The following is a 15,719-nucleotide window of genomic DNA, read 5'->3' on the forward strand; positions in this document are numbered from 1 at the left end:
CTTGCAGATAGCATTACTGGGTGATCTGAAAAGTCATAGTCAATCGATCAATAATATAATAATACTTTTTAGCAAAAATGTTTATTTTCAATTTACAATCTGTAGAAACAATGAGAATAGAAAGGTTCAGAACTTTTGTAAAACATCACAGTACAGTTGAAAACATATGGCAAATAGAAATCCTATATGGATGGTGTTAAGAGATAGATGGGTGGTGTTGAAGGGATGGGACTAATAACAACTAACAACAAATAATAACAAGATAACTAATAATGTAAGCATACTGTGTCCATAATAAGTATATAGGTTGTAGGTTGGGAGCTTTTGTGAAAGAGCACAGTTAGAAATATATGGCATATAGAAGCAAACCGGATGGACATCATGAAAATGATCGTGGAGGTTGAGAGAGAAGAAGATCAGGAGAAAAAAACAAACAAAATATAATTATTGTAAAATTGACTGTCCATAAAATGTATATAGTACGTATAAGCTGGAAGTAGAGGCCTAAGCATTGTTGTTCACTAGTTTACTCCAATTAGGGAAAGGGTGGTGGGGTTGGAAAGTAATAAAGGGGAATTATATATTTTTTAAAGGGTATCTATGTGTATGTATGTATGTATGTATGTATGTATGTATGTATGTATGTATGTATGTATGTGTATGTATGTGTGTATATGTGTATGTATGTATATATATGTATGTATGTGTGTATATGTGTATGTATATACAGTGGGGAAAAAAGAATTTAGTCAGCCACCAATTGTGCATGTTCTCCCACTTAAAAAGATGAGAGAGGCCTGTAATTTTCATCATAGGTACACGTCAACTATGACAGACAAAATGAGGTTTTCTTTTCCAGAAAATCACATTGTAGGATTTTTAATGAATTTATTTGCAAATTATGGTGGAAAATAAGTATTTGGTCAATAACAAAAGTTTCTCAATATTTTGTTATATACCCTTTGTTGGCAATGACACAGGTCAAACGTTTTCTGTAAGTCTTCACACGGTTTTCACACACTGTTGCTGGTATTTTTGGCCCATTCCTCCATGCAGATCTCCTCTAGAGCAGTGATGTTTTGGGGCTGTCAGCTGGGCAACACGGACTTTCAACTCCCTCCAAAGATTTTCTATGGGGTTGAGATCTGGAGACTAGCTAGGCCACTCCAGGACCTTGACATGCTTCTTTGACCGAAGCCACTCCTTCGTTGCCGGAGCGATGTGTTTGGGATCATTGTCATGCTGAAAAGACCCAGCCACGTTTCATCTTCAATGCCCTTGCTGATGGAAGGAGGTTTTCACTCAAAATCTCACAATACATGGCCCATTCATTCTTTCCTTTACACGGATCAGTCGTCCTGGTCCCTTTGCAGAAAAAACAGCCCCAAAGCATGATGTTTCCACCCCCATGCTTCACAGTAGGTATGGTGTTCTTTGGATGCAACTCAGCATTCTTTGTCCTCCAAACACGACCGAGTTGAGTTTTTACCAAAAAGTTATATTTTGGTTTCATCTGACCATATGACATTCTCCCAATCCTCTTCTGGATCATCCAAATGCACTCTAGCAAACTTCAGACGGGCCTGGACATGTACTGGCTTAAGCAGGGGGACACATCTGGCACTGCAGGATTTGGAGTCCTCGCGGCGTAGTGTGTTACTGATGGTAGGCTTTGTTACTTTGGTCCCAGCTCTCTGCAGGTCATTCACTAGGTCCCCCCCGTGTGGTTCTGGGGTTTTTGCTCACCGTTCTTGTGATCATTTTAACCCCACGGGGTGAGATCTGCGTGGAGCCCCAGATCGAGGGGAGATTATCAGTGGTCTTGTATGTCTTCCATTTCCTAATAATTGCTCCCACAGTTGATTTCTTTCAAACCAAGCTGCTTACCTATTGCAGATTCAGTCTTCCCAGCCTGGTGCAGGTCTACAATTTTGTTTCTGGTGTCCTTTGACAGCTCTTTGGTCTTGGCCATAGTGGAGTTTGGAGTGTGACTGAGGTTGTGGACAGGTGTCTTTTATACTGATAACAAGTTCAAACAGGTGCCATTAATACAGGTAACCAGTGGAGGACAGAGGAGCCTCTTAAAGAAGAAGTTACAGGTCTGTGAGAGCCAGAAAGCTTGCCTTTTTGTAGGTGACCAAATACTTATTTTCCACCATCATTTGCAAATAAATTCATTAAAAATCCTACAATGTGATTTTCTGGATTTCTTTTCCTCAATTTGTCTGTCACGTGAACCTATGATGAAAATTACAGGCCTCTCTCATCTTTTTAAGTGGGAGAACTTGCACAATTGGTGGCTGACTAAATACTTTTTTTCCCCACTGTATATATAAAACATGGGGGATTGGAAGTGATGCAGACAATTACATTGATGGAAGTTACAATCTATCTGCAATATTAAGCTGATCTATCCCCTAAAAAAATAAAAAAATAAAAGCTAAAAGCACCTGTTTAGCACAGCGCTTGTTCCTTACCTTATTTTTCTTGATCTCCGGTATTTTCCACAACTACTCAAATTTATTCCACACATCTGACTTCCCCTTTACCTCCTGAGCAACCAAACATTCCCCTGTTTCGAGTTTATTTGTCATGTCATCTGCATCCATTTTGCTGTCACATGTTTTACAGTGTTCTGTGTTTGTTATAACCAATTTATTGATGTGATTATGATATGCTATAGGTCAGACCCTATTGGTCACGTGCATGCGATGCATACATGTGTCACGTAAAGAGAGCAAGGGTTGAGGGAACAGGGAATGTTATTCCTAAACAAATGAGGGATTTCGGTAAGATAACTTTAAGTCAGAAATGGCTGTAATTATGTTGCAGCTTCAGCAACACAGACAGCGCTATAAACACTGTTAATGTTCTGTGGTGGTCGCTGCAGCAGGGAGGAGAGAGTGAGAATGGGTGCTTGTCACAGTCACTCGCTGTAAAAAAAAAATTACACAGCAAGTCTGAGTCCTGCCCGGCACAATCAAATCAATTGCGGTCGGACTCCCTCTAGTCATTTGTGTGTCTTCATTATTTAATCAAACAGTGCGCTTAAAGCATCAGACAAGCTCAGTGCATATAGTTGATATGATTAAAACACATAGGATTTGTCTATATATGGAAAAATACAAGCTAAAAAATGTTGGCCAATCGATTGGTCGAAAGAACAGACGACTCTCGGTCTACCAAGATTATTTTTTGTCAGGGACAGCCCTAACACGCACAAGTACACACACGCCATCTCTCTCTCACAAACACACACATAGGCTCTTACTCACACCGACACACACACAGACACACACAGGCTGATCCCTAGAGCCTGGTGTTGTGATTATCTGGGTTCATTAACCTTTTCTCTACAGATTAGAGAGAGAGGGATGAGATGGGTTCTGCCTGGTAAAACTAGTGCTGCAGCTCTACAGACCACAAATCCCAAAATAGAACCAGCACAGCACAGCTACTTCCATGGATGCATCCCAAATGGCACCCTATTCCCTATATAGTGTACTACTTTTGACCAGAGCCCTATAGTCCCTGGTCTAAAGTAGTACACTATCCTAAATAGGGAGCATTTTTTTGGACATCTCTCAGCGATGTTCTATCGATTCACAGGGTTATTTCATGTTTTCATGTGTATCTGAGTTTTTGCCGTTCATGCATGCAGAAATGGAGCCAATATGACGTAGCATTATGATAAAGCAGCTCTCCAACACATTTCTCCTATTCTTCTGCCTCTTCAGTCCAAGGTGCATTGCATGGTGCTGCCCAGTGGCTCAGAGAGCAGAATGGTGAGAGGCTTTATGGCAAATGTAGGAAACTGCAGTCAGAGGATGCTCGCGGAGCGGATTGCGCAATCTTGGAGGGTATGGGAAAATGCTGTGTTATGAAAACACAGTAACAGATCAAGTGATTTAGCGGGTGTATTTTCACTACAGTATATGTAAGGATGCTTGTAGATGTATTAAATGAAAGGGGCGAAATGTTCCTTTAATTTCAACTCTGTTTTCATTAGATAGAGGCCAGGGGCCATGTTTGGATGTTTGGACTGACTGCTCCATAATAATTCATTAGATTTACATGGTGATTTTCCCCACTGCTTTCCAGTGCATTTTAGCATGCAAATAGAGTGTGGAAGGGTGGATTTTTGTGTGTGCGTGTAGATGTGTGTGTGTTTTACATGAGTCTGTTTCACTATCAGCCTAACACAGATACTCCCCTCCTCTACATCTGCCAAGCCCGACTGAAGGGCTTCTTATTGGCCAGTGATACCAAGATTCCTGTCTGCCTAGTGTCCCTGTTTCCTGACGCTAGGCAAAATGCGACAAGCTATCCGGGATAGGGCCTGGCTTGGCACACAGAGAGCTGGGTTACACCTCCAGAGAAAGAGACAGTGAGACACCATGCCATCTGCTCTCAGCAGTATGGGTCTATGGGCTTTCAGTGCCACCCAGGGGAGAACGACTGACCCTCTAATTGAAGCCACGGGAGTTCAAGGCCTACTACGGTACTGCAGGCATTGTTTGCAGAAAACAGGATCCGCCATTATAATATATTAAAAATTGCAATCTTCGTGTGAATAAAACAATGTTTCGAAGACAATCATGGTACCAATAATTGCTTCTAATAGACCATATGTAAAGTGCACTCGGAAATTATTCAGACCCCTTCACTTTTTCCACATTGTTACATTACAGCCTTATTCTAAAATGGATTAAATTGTTTTTCCCCCCTCATCAATCTACACACAATAAAATCACATAAGTATTCAGCCCCTTTACTCAGTACTTTGCTGAAGCACCTTTGGCAGCGATTACAGCCTCAAATCTTCTTGGGTATGACGCTACAAGCTTGGCACACCTGTATTTGGGGAGTTTGTCCCACTCTTCTTTGCAGATCCTCTCAAGCTCTGTCAGGTTGGATGAGGAGCGTCGCTGCACAGCTATTCAGCTCTCTACAGAGATGCTCTACCGGGTTCAAGTCCGGGCTCTGGCTGGGCCACCAAGACATTCAGAGACTTGTCCCGAAGCAACTCCTGCATTGCCTTGGCTGTGTGCTTAGAAGCAACTCCTGCGTTGCCTTGGCTGTGTGCTTAGGGTCATTGTCCTGTTGGAAGGTGAACCTTTGCCTCAGTCTGAGGTACTGAGCGCTCTGGAGCAGGTTTTCTTCAAGGATCTCTCTGTACTATGCTCCGTTCATCTTTCCCTCGATCCTGACTAGTCTCCCAGTCCCTGCTGCTGAAAAACATCCCCACAGCATGATGCTGCCACCACCATGCTTCTCCGTAGGGATGGTGCCAGGTTTCCACCAAACCTGACGCTTGGCATTCAAGCCAAAGACTTCAATCTTAGTTTCATCACACCAGAGAATCTTGTTTCTCATGGTCTGAGAGTCCTTTAGGTGCCTTTTGGCAAACTCCAAGCGGGCTGTCATGTGCCTTTTAATGAGTCGCCGCTTCCGTCTGGCCACTCTAACATAAAGGCCTGATTGGTTGAGAGCTGCAGAGATGGTTGTCCTTCTGGAAGGTTCTCCCATCTCTGCAGAGGAACTCTGGAGCTCTGTCAGAGTGACCATCGGATTCTTGGTCACCTCCCTGACCAAGGGCCTTCTCCCCCGATTGCTAAGTTTGGCCGGGCAGCGAGCTGTAGGAAGTGTCTTGGTGGTTCTAAACTTCTTCCATTTAAGAATGATGGAGGCCACTGTGTTCTTGGGGACCTTCAATGCTGCAGAAATGTGTTGGTACTCTTCCCCAGATCTGTGCCTCGACACAATCCTGTCTCGGAGCTCTACGGACAATTCCTTCGACCTCATGGCTTGGTTTTTGCATTGACATGCACTGTCAACTGTGGGACCTTATATAGAGACAGGTGTGTGCCTTTCCAAATCATGTCCAATCAAGTTGTAGAAACGTCTCAAGGATGATCAATGGAAACGGGATGCACCAGAGCTTAATTTCAAGTCTCATACAAAGGGTCTGAATACTTATGTAAATAAGGTATTTCTGTTGTAAAACCTGTTTTCTCTTTGTCATTATGGGGTTTTGTGTGTAGATTGATGAGGAAAACATTTTATCCATTTTAGAATAAGGCTGTAAGGTAACAAAATGTGGAAATATTCATGAGTCTGAATACCTTCCGAATGCACTGTATGTCCTTGAACCAATTATTTTAAAATCGCACACAGAAGATGTTATAAGGATAATTTAGTTGCTAATGGTAGCCTGCAGGAGGCTGAAATTAAAATGTGTTCAGAGGAATGTAGCTTTTATGATAGGAATGTAATATTTGTACTAATTTTGTTGATACCTGTTAACGAAAATTAGCTTTATCAGGCTTTCCTAAGCTGAGAAAATTGTGTAGTAATTATTTTGGAGTCTGTGACAACTTGGATGGCATATCTACAGCCTAGACTGTGTACCCAGATTGTTCGTCTAAAAACATTTTTTGTTTTTCTCAATAAATTTTCACCCAAAAAGTGTAGCATTCACAACTGAATTTTCTTCATCAGGATTCCCTTAGCTGAAAACAATGTGGAGAGATGGTTTTGGAGTCTATGAAAGCCTGTATGGTATATCTAGATGTGTCAATATCATCTTGTATAGTCTTCACAGAGCCAAGAGTGGCCTCCAGCCACAGAAATCAGTCATTTCAATGAGATTAGCCCAACCTGACTAAAACAAGCCAATTAAGAAGATAACATCATTAAACCTAGTGTTGGTTAATGATTATCACATAAATTCCTCTAAGAAAGGTAATTGAAACACTGGATAATTAATATGAGAGTCAAATTTGGCAAAGAGAGAAACAAGTGATGCTGGGAGCGTAATTATACTGTGTGAAAGAAAGAGGAAAGAGGTGTGAATCCATCTGTGATTTATGGAAATAGACATTTGGAGGTAATGAACAAAGAGATCTGCACTCTCTCTCTGTATGTGTCTGTGTGTGTGCACGCGCACACGTCTTCCTCCTATAGTAAATGTATGATAGCCTACAGAGGTCACAAGCTACAGGATCAAAATAACTGTCTGCGGCCATAGGCTTTGCACTTGACTAGACCAGACTAGACTTCTCAACAGCTTCTACCCCCAAGCCATAAGACTCCTGAACAGCTAACCATGGCTACCCGGACTATTTGCACTGCCCCCCCACCCCATCCTTTTTACGCTGCTGCTACTCTGTTAAGTATTTATGCATAGTCACTTTAACTCTACCCACATGTACATATTACCTCAACTACCTCAACTAGCCGGTGCCCCCACATTGACTCTGCAACGGTACCCCCCTGTATATATAGCCTCCCTACTGTCACTTTTATTTTACTTCTGCTCTTTTTTTCTCAACACTTTTTTTGTTTGTTTTATTTTAACTTTTTTTTGTTTAAAATAAATGCACTGTTGGTTAAGGGCTGTAAGTAAGCATTTCACTGTAATGTCTGCACCTGTTGTATTCGGCGCATGTGACCAATAAAATTTGATTTGATTTGATTTGACTAGCACCAGCCCAGCCCACACAGTCAGCCAACATACACATACAGAGGGGAGAACAAGTATTTGATACACTGCCGATTTTGCAGGTTTTCCTACTTACAAAGCATGTAGAGGTCTGTAATTTTTATCATAGGTACACTTCAACTGTGAGAGACGGAATCTAAAACAAAAGTCAAGAAAATCACATGTATGATTTTAAGTAATTAATTTGCATTTTATTGCATGACATAATTATTTGATACATCAGAAAAGCAGAACTTCATATTTGGTACAGAAACCTTTGTTTGCAATTACAGAGATCATCGTTTCCTGTAGGTCTTGACCAGGTTTGCACACACTGCAGCAGGATTTTGGCCCACTCCTCCATACAGACCTTCTCCAGATCCTTCAGGTTTCGGGGCTGTCGCTGGGCAATACGGACTTTCAGCTCCCACCAAAGATTTTCTATTGGTTCAGGTCTGGAGACTCAACTAGGCCACTCCAGGACCTTGAGATGCTTCTTACGGAACCACTCCTTAGTTGCCCTAGCTGTGTGTTTGGAGTCGTTGGCATGCTGAAAGACCCAGCCACGACTCCATCTTCAATGCTCTTACTGAGGAAGGAGGTTGTTGGCCAAGATCTCGCGATAGATGGCCCCATCCATCCTCCCCTCAATATGGTGCAGTCGTCCTGTCCCCTTTGCAGAAAAGCATCCCCAAAGAATGATGTTTCCACCTCCATGCTTCACGGTTGGGATGGCGTTCTTGGGGTTGTACTCATCCTTTTTCTTCCTCCAAACACGGCGAGTGGAGTTTAGACCAAAAAGCTTTATTTTTGTCTCATCAGACCACATGACCTTCTCCCATTCCTCCTCTGGATCATCCAGATGGTCATTGGCAAACTTCAGACGGGCCTGGACATGTGCTGGCTTGAGCAGGGGGACCTTGCGTGCGCTGCAGGATTTTAATCCATGACGGCGTAGTGTGTTACTAATGGTTTTCTTTGAGACTGTGGTCCCAGCTCTCTTCAGGTCATTGACCAGGTCCTACCGTGTAGTTCTGGGCTGATCCCTCACCTTCCTCATGATCATTGATGCCCCACGAGGTGAGATCTTGCATGGAGCCCCAGACCGAGGGTGATTGACCGTCATCTTGAACTTCTTCCATTTTCTAATAATTGCACCAACAGTTGTTGCCTCCTCACCAAGCTGCTTGCCTATTGTCCTGTAGCCCATCCCAGCCTTGTGCAGGTCTACAATTTTATCCCTGATGTCCTTACACAGCTCTCTGGTCTTGGCCATTGTGGAGAGGTTGGAGTCTGTTTGATTGAGTGTGTGGACAGGTGTCTTTTATACTGGTAACGAGTTCAAACAGGTGCAGTTAATACAGGTAATGAGTGGAGAACAGGGAGGGCTTCTTAAAGAAAAACTAACAGGTCTGTGAGAGCCGAATTCTTACTGGTTGGTAGGTGATCAAATACTTATGTCATGCAATAAAATGCAAATTAATTACTTAAAAATCATACAATGTGATTTTCTGGATTTTTGTTTTAGATTCCGTCTCTCACAGTTGAAGTGTACCTATGATAAAAAATTATAGACCTCTACATGCTTTGTAAGTAGGAAAACCTGCAAAATCGGCAGTGTATCAAATACTTGTTCTCCCCACTGTAGCTGCCACTCCTCTCCACCCGACCAACCCAGCAGTACGGTTCACCTACCAATGTCCAACTCTTGCTCCGCAATCACGTAACCATGGCGATGGTACAGCAGCAGAGCAGAGCTGCATTTCAGATATGTTTATATGGCTCTATCTGAAATGGCACTGGTCAAAAGTAATGCACTATATACAGTAGAGAATAGTGTGCCATTAAAGATGCACAGAGATGTTGTTGCTGTTCTCTCTGTGGCCTGCTGGTTGGCTAGTGGTCCAGTACTGTATCTAGGGCTCTCACTGCCATATAGGAATACATGGAACTATATATTATAGACAGATCAATTGGACAGATGTGGGGTAGAGGTCTTCACGGATCCACCTAGACCCGATCCGAGACCCGAGCAGATCCGGATCCAGAATTCTAAATAATTTCACAGGTCTGGGTAGGAGCTGATATGATTGTCACGGGTCTCGGGTATGTGAAATTTTAACCGACTTGTCCAGAAGGGCCCATACAGATCTGAACGTGACTGCTGCAGTAGAGAGAGATAAATAATATAATTTATGCTGCTGCTCTTGCTTTTCACAGGTGGAGTGTGGAGCGTGTAGCTTGTTGTTGTTGGCCAATCATAAGCAGCAATAGGCTACAATCATAAAGCCTTGTGTGTAGCAACATTTAGGTGATATCTAATCAATGGAAGAAGGAATTAAAATGACGGAATAAAAGTTAAAGGAGAAGTATGGGCTACAACGATTTAGAGCCAACAGGTAGGCTGCTACTTAATATTCTGAATGGAGTTGTTGTTATTTGTAACTGTTGGATAAGACAGCGCATGCACTGTAGCTTCAATTTAGCCAAGCTAGCTAACGTTAGCTAGGTTAACTATCTTCTCCCGGTTTGATGCAGTCAAGACAGGTACTACGTAATCATATTTGATGATAAATAATCTAGCTATATGGCAGCTAGTCTACTATAGCACGAGTCGGCTTGGTTGGTTCCTGTCTCTCGTCTCTCCCTCCCTGCTCCCCATGTCACTTGCTCACAGTACGGCCCCTTCACCGCCTGCTAGAGCGGCACTTCTCTCTCGCTCCTCTTGCGCTGTATCAGCTCTGGTTAATAAAGTAGCTTAAAAATGTATTTACTTCTGCTTCCCTCACTCGGATCGGGATCCAACCAAGTCTATACGGAACGGGTCTAGTTGTCCACGGGTCCATTCGGAACGGGTCTCTATGTTTTAAAAATGTATTTATGAAAATCGGGTCCGGGTGGGAAAGCCACAGGTCAATTTTGGAACGGGTCCCTGAAGACCTCTAATGTTGGGAGAACTAGGCTCTAACTGTATATCTGGGAAGGCTCTTTAGTCTACACTACTATAGTCTCCACACAATGAGAACATCTTACCGCTTACTTGATTACTGCATTGTAGGGAAAGAGCTTGCAAGAAAGACATTTCACTGTACTTGTGCACGTGACAATAAAACTTGAAACTTAAAACATAACATCACAGAACACTCACACACTATCTCCACCCGACTTCACCTGTTATTGCAGACAGAGTCAGAGATGGACAGACAGTCACCACTCTAGATGAGCTGTCACTAATGGAGAAAATAGGAGGATGAGAAGAGGAAAAGAAGTGTGGGAACGTTTCTAGTGTGTGAAATATGGAAGATCATCAATCCATTAAGAAATTCATTTGCAGTCTCACAGAAATCATTAGTACAGTTAATGGGAGATATTATGCTCTCCGTCCCAAATGGCACCCTATTCCCTACATAGTGCACTACTTTTGACCAGAGCCCTATTGGACCCGGTCAAAGTAGTACTATAGGAATAGGGTGCCATTTGGGACTCATCATTGGTCTACGAGGCTGAGTGGGATGTTAATTGATAAATTGATACGCTCTGAATTACTACTAACGCAAATAAATTGACATGGGAAGAGTGGAAGATGCAACAACTCATGAAGTGGCATGGCACAGTGTGTCTCTAAAAAAAAGATGGCAATCTCAATTGCATCAAGTTAAGTGCATCGGATTTCAGCAGGGTGACAAAATGATAAAGGAGCAATTTTTCATGGCGAGAAATCTGCGCCAAAATCCAATTTATGCCTTTTTATAGTAGAGGAATTAATTTAATCCCAAAATATTAAATAACCGTGATTATTATTCATGGGAAATGTATTACTTCATGACAAGGAGTTTTTTCTGAATCATTCTCGGCTCCAGTGGATTTTATGGAATCAGGAATGATGAGAAAATGTGTGGAGAAAGTCTCAAATAAGATCTGGTGTTTCAGATCCTGGCCATTGGAATAATGAGTCAGCTTCTCCATCATTTTAAAGAACAAAATATTTCAAGACGTGATACGAACTATTCCAAGTACTGTACTTAGGATGATACTGTATATTGTATTTCAGAACAATGATTTAAAATGGAAATAAACTAGAAATATGAGTACTGTGTAATGAATAAATATAGACGAAAAGCCCAAGTTGAAAAAAAGATTCTAAATTTCCATATTTAAAAAAACTGAGCAAGAGGCAGTTTAAGTCTTCTTCAGATGCACATTTCTTTACTACTGCCAATAAGTACGATGTGTGTGCACTGTTCCCTGCCTTCCACATCTGTCTACTAGACACAAACTTGGGTCAATGAGGAACTCCACCAGAGAACGATAGAAGAGAGGGGGATGAGAGAGAGAGGAGAGGAGGAAAAACCTCCAGTGAATGCCAGTGGCCGTGCCGAGGCAATTACTTAATGGCTCGTTTGAGCAAATAAAGAACGTTAATCAGCTAAGCGTTAAAATCAGCGCCTGGCGATGGGAGACGGAGAACAAACCGATACTCATTAACTACTCAGCAACAAGACACACCCCACTGATCCCCCGCTCAATCCACAGACAGAGCAGACCACTGGCCCTCCGCTCAATCCACCGACACACATTCAGACAGAACAGACACACCCCACTGACCCTCTGCTCAATCAACAGATAGCACGACAGAGAACCAACACACCCCACTAACACTAAACGCAATCCACAGACCGAATGTCAGACAGCCCAATGACCCTCTGCTCAACCCACAGACCCCCCAACTGACCCAGTGTTGCATCCACAGACACCAGACAGACACACACACCTCTGGCCCTCCGCTCAACCCACAGCCAGACTGAACGACAGACAGTAAGCATAATCCTGACACAGTCAATACGGACCACTTACACATGGAGAAACTCATCCAGCCTGGGAGTAGCTGACAAAGTAGTTGGCTAAAGCTACAAGACTCTGCTGGAGAGAAGTGAAACAGAAGAGTGAAATTAACTGTGATTCATTACATTAAAAGTCTCCAGTTATAATCACATTGTGTAAACACACAATATAGGCCTACTCACAATCAAAGCGTGTTGACTTCAATCTCCTCTCTGCTAAGTAGGAAGGCATCATCTCTAGCTTGCTTGGAGTAGTCCAACAGGGCTGTCGTTGAAGCTCAATTTGATGTGTATTCCTCTCTAGTCTACATGGTATATCATTTAGGCTGACTGTGTATTCCTCTCCACATGGTTTTTCCCTGACTGCTCCTCCTTCCGCCTACAATCCCCTTCCCTCTGTCAGATGCTGAGAGTGACACACACAGTGTGTGTGTGTGTGTGTGTGTGTGTGTGTGGTCTTGTTCTTATATCCTCGTGGGGTCCTGAAATCCCCAAATGTCCCCAAAAGGGTAGTAAAACAAGGAACATTCTCCCTAGTGAGGACATTTCCCACATCCCCATGAGGACAAAGGCTATTTTAAGCTTAGTGGTAAGATTTAGGGTTTGGGTTACAATTAGGGTTAGGTTTATGGATAGGATTAGGGGTTAAATTCAGGGTTAAGGCTAGGATTAGGTTGAATGAAAATATGATTTTTAATGGACATACATTTTAGGTCTCCACGAGGATAAAATAACAAGTGTGTGTGTGTGTGTGGGGGGGGGGGGGTCCCCAGACACAGCAGGGGTCCTTCTCTCCTCCTCTCCTCTCAGCGCTTGGAGTTACAGTGCTCCATGTTTGATCACAGACACGACTGGCTCCATATTCATAGGGCGTCTAATGGGCAAATGGTTTCAGCACCGTTTACATTAGCGCTGTTTAGAGCATCTGTCAGAGATGCTCAGTGTCAGCTAGGTATCAGACTGTAAACCAACCAGCCATGCTAACACCTTGCTAGGATAGCACTGCTAAAAGAGCAGGCAGACTCTCTTCGCATAGCTTATTTGGCCTTCTTTCACACTGTTCTGTTGCTGTTATTAAAACCAACCTTGTCTATGTGTCGGCTTACAGAGGCTATCTGTCTGGTTTATTATTCTGAATAAAAACCTGATAAATAATGTATCTGCCACAATGTATAATTTTCTATTTCTTAAGAAATGCGCTGTTGGAGCTAGGAACACAAGCATTTCGCTACACCCGCAATAACATCTGCTAAATGTTGTGTATGTGACCAATAGAATTTGATTTGATTTAAGTAGACATATGTTGGGAGACATGGTTCACTTAAGACACAGTGAGCTCCAAAAGTATTGGGACAGAGACAGACTTTTGTGGTTTTGGCTCTGTACTCCAGCACTTTGGATTTGAAATGATACCATGACTGAGGTTAAACTACAGACTGTCAAGCTTTAATATGAGGGTATTTTCATCCATATCGCTTAGAATTTACAGCACTTTTTGTACATAGTCCACCCATTATAGGAGACTAAAAGTATTGGGACAAACTCACTTATGTGTATTAAAGTAGTAAAAAGTTAAGTATTTGGTCCCATACTCATAGCACGCAATGACTACATCAAGCTTGTGACTCTACAAATGTGTTGGATGCATTTGCTCTTTGTTTTGGTTGTGTTTCAGATTATTTTGTGCCTAATAGAAATGAATGGTAAATAATGTAGTGTCATTTTGGAGTCACTTTTATTGTAAATAAGAATAGAATGTTTCTAAACACTTCTAGATAAATGTGGATGCTATCGTAATTACAGATAATCCTGAATGAATCGTGAATAATGAATCGTGAATAGAGAATTATAGACGCGCAAATATCACACCCAAAGACATGCTAACCTCTCACCATTACAATAACAGGGGAAGTTAGCTTTGTGTGTCTGCAACTTTCTCACTCGTCATTATTCACGATTCATTCAGGATTATCCATAATCATGGTAGCAAGTATATAAGTAAAGATATAAAAAAAGGGATGTTATTAGGGAGAGTTTCTGAGAGTCACTTCACCCCAGGAAGAATAACTGCTGCTTCTTCAACAGCTAATGGGGATCCGAATAAGGGGTATTTCTCCCTCTGAGCTCCTCACTTCCATTCTCTGTCCCTCTCTCAGCCTCTCTCTTCCAATCCCTGCCTCTGCTCCTCTCTCAGCCCGTCTCAGTCACTCACTTTCCCCTCTTGGCCCCTCAGTGCCAGGACAAGCAGGCAGGATTTGAGGTAGTTGAGAGCTCTGGACAGACAGGACTGAATGCCCACCTCATTCCTCCCTTCATTATTACATTAATTCCCCTCACCTCTCCTCTCTGCCATAACTCCTTGGCCGTGACACCACTATGGTGTTCTTGCCTGCTGCCCAATGGCACACTGCCTGCTGCAGCCCCCTTTATTACTCCTGACCGGACCCCTACACTCACACAAGTTATATTATTCTTCTTCCATTCACTTTCTACTGACATCACTACTGCTCCTGTATACAGCCCAGCAGTACTATCATAGGTCATCTTCCAGGAAACACGTGTACCTTCCTTCTGACAGCGCGGAGCCTCCCTCTCCAGTCTCCACTGACAATCAGAAAAAGACCACCAGAGCTCATCTGTCCACTCCTCCAGAACTTCATCCAATCCAATAGAGGATCCATACTAGAGCTGGGCGATATAGACAAAAAGTAATATTGCGATACATGTAACTATTTTACTTTACATTAGAGGCAGGGCTCTAAACATTTTGTTTTCCCAGTGACAAGTAAGACAACTGAGATTGTAGCCTATGATTCAGAAAGTAAGTTATTTCCTCTAACATATCCAAGAAATGCATGATTGATATTTTGATGTGCAACCTGTCAAAATATGATCCATAATTAGATGTATTTTTGGCTCAGAGAATTTGCCAACATCTTTGTGCATATTGGCCTATAGGCAATTATTATTTACCACCTGAGGAAGTGGGAACTCAAAACACTTGATTGCTAACTCTAAATATGATATTGTTGCTAGATTGCCATGTAGGCTAATTGATTCATCTATCAGTAAATGTAGGCTAGTGTCCTACAAAAAATATCCTGAGCTAGGCCTATAGGCTACTTGATGTAGGCCTATTAACTGCAAATGGCATACTCTGCTCCGCAGGCGCACCAAAACCATAATAACTACAGCCTACTCCGGTTGCAAAGTGGTACCATGAACTCAATAGAGAAATACATTATATGACAGTAGTTGATTTAAAAACTGTATTTTTCTCTCAAAAGCATTTGGAGCAACGGTAATATGCTTGTGCTTCTCAGAATCCATCCGACAGCGAAACAGGGACAGGCGGATACTTTCATAGCCTACGCATTATGTTGATTCCTGCTATT

General features: G+C 42.4%; 1 protein-coding gene across 3 annotated transcripts in view; it reads right to left on the reverse strand.

Moving 5' to 3' along the window:
* LOC121581256 (TBC1 domain family member 22B-like) overlaps positions 1-15,719 on the reverse strand; it is a 215,630-nt gene that overhangs the window by 121,892 nt on the left and 78,019 nt on the right. The window lies entirely within an intron of this gene.

This window comes from Coregonus clupeaformis, chromosome 14 (assembly GCF_020615455.1).
Source record: "Coregonus clupeaformis isolate EN_2021a chromosome 14, ASM2061545v1, whole genome shotgun sequence".
Taxonomy (NCBI): Eukaryota; Metazoa; Chordata; class Actinopteri; order Salmoniformes; family Salmonidae; genus Coregonus; species Coregonus clupeaformis.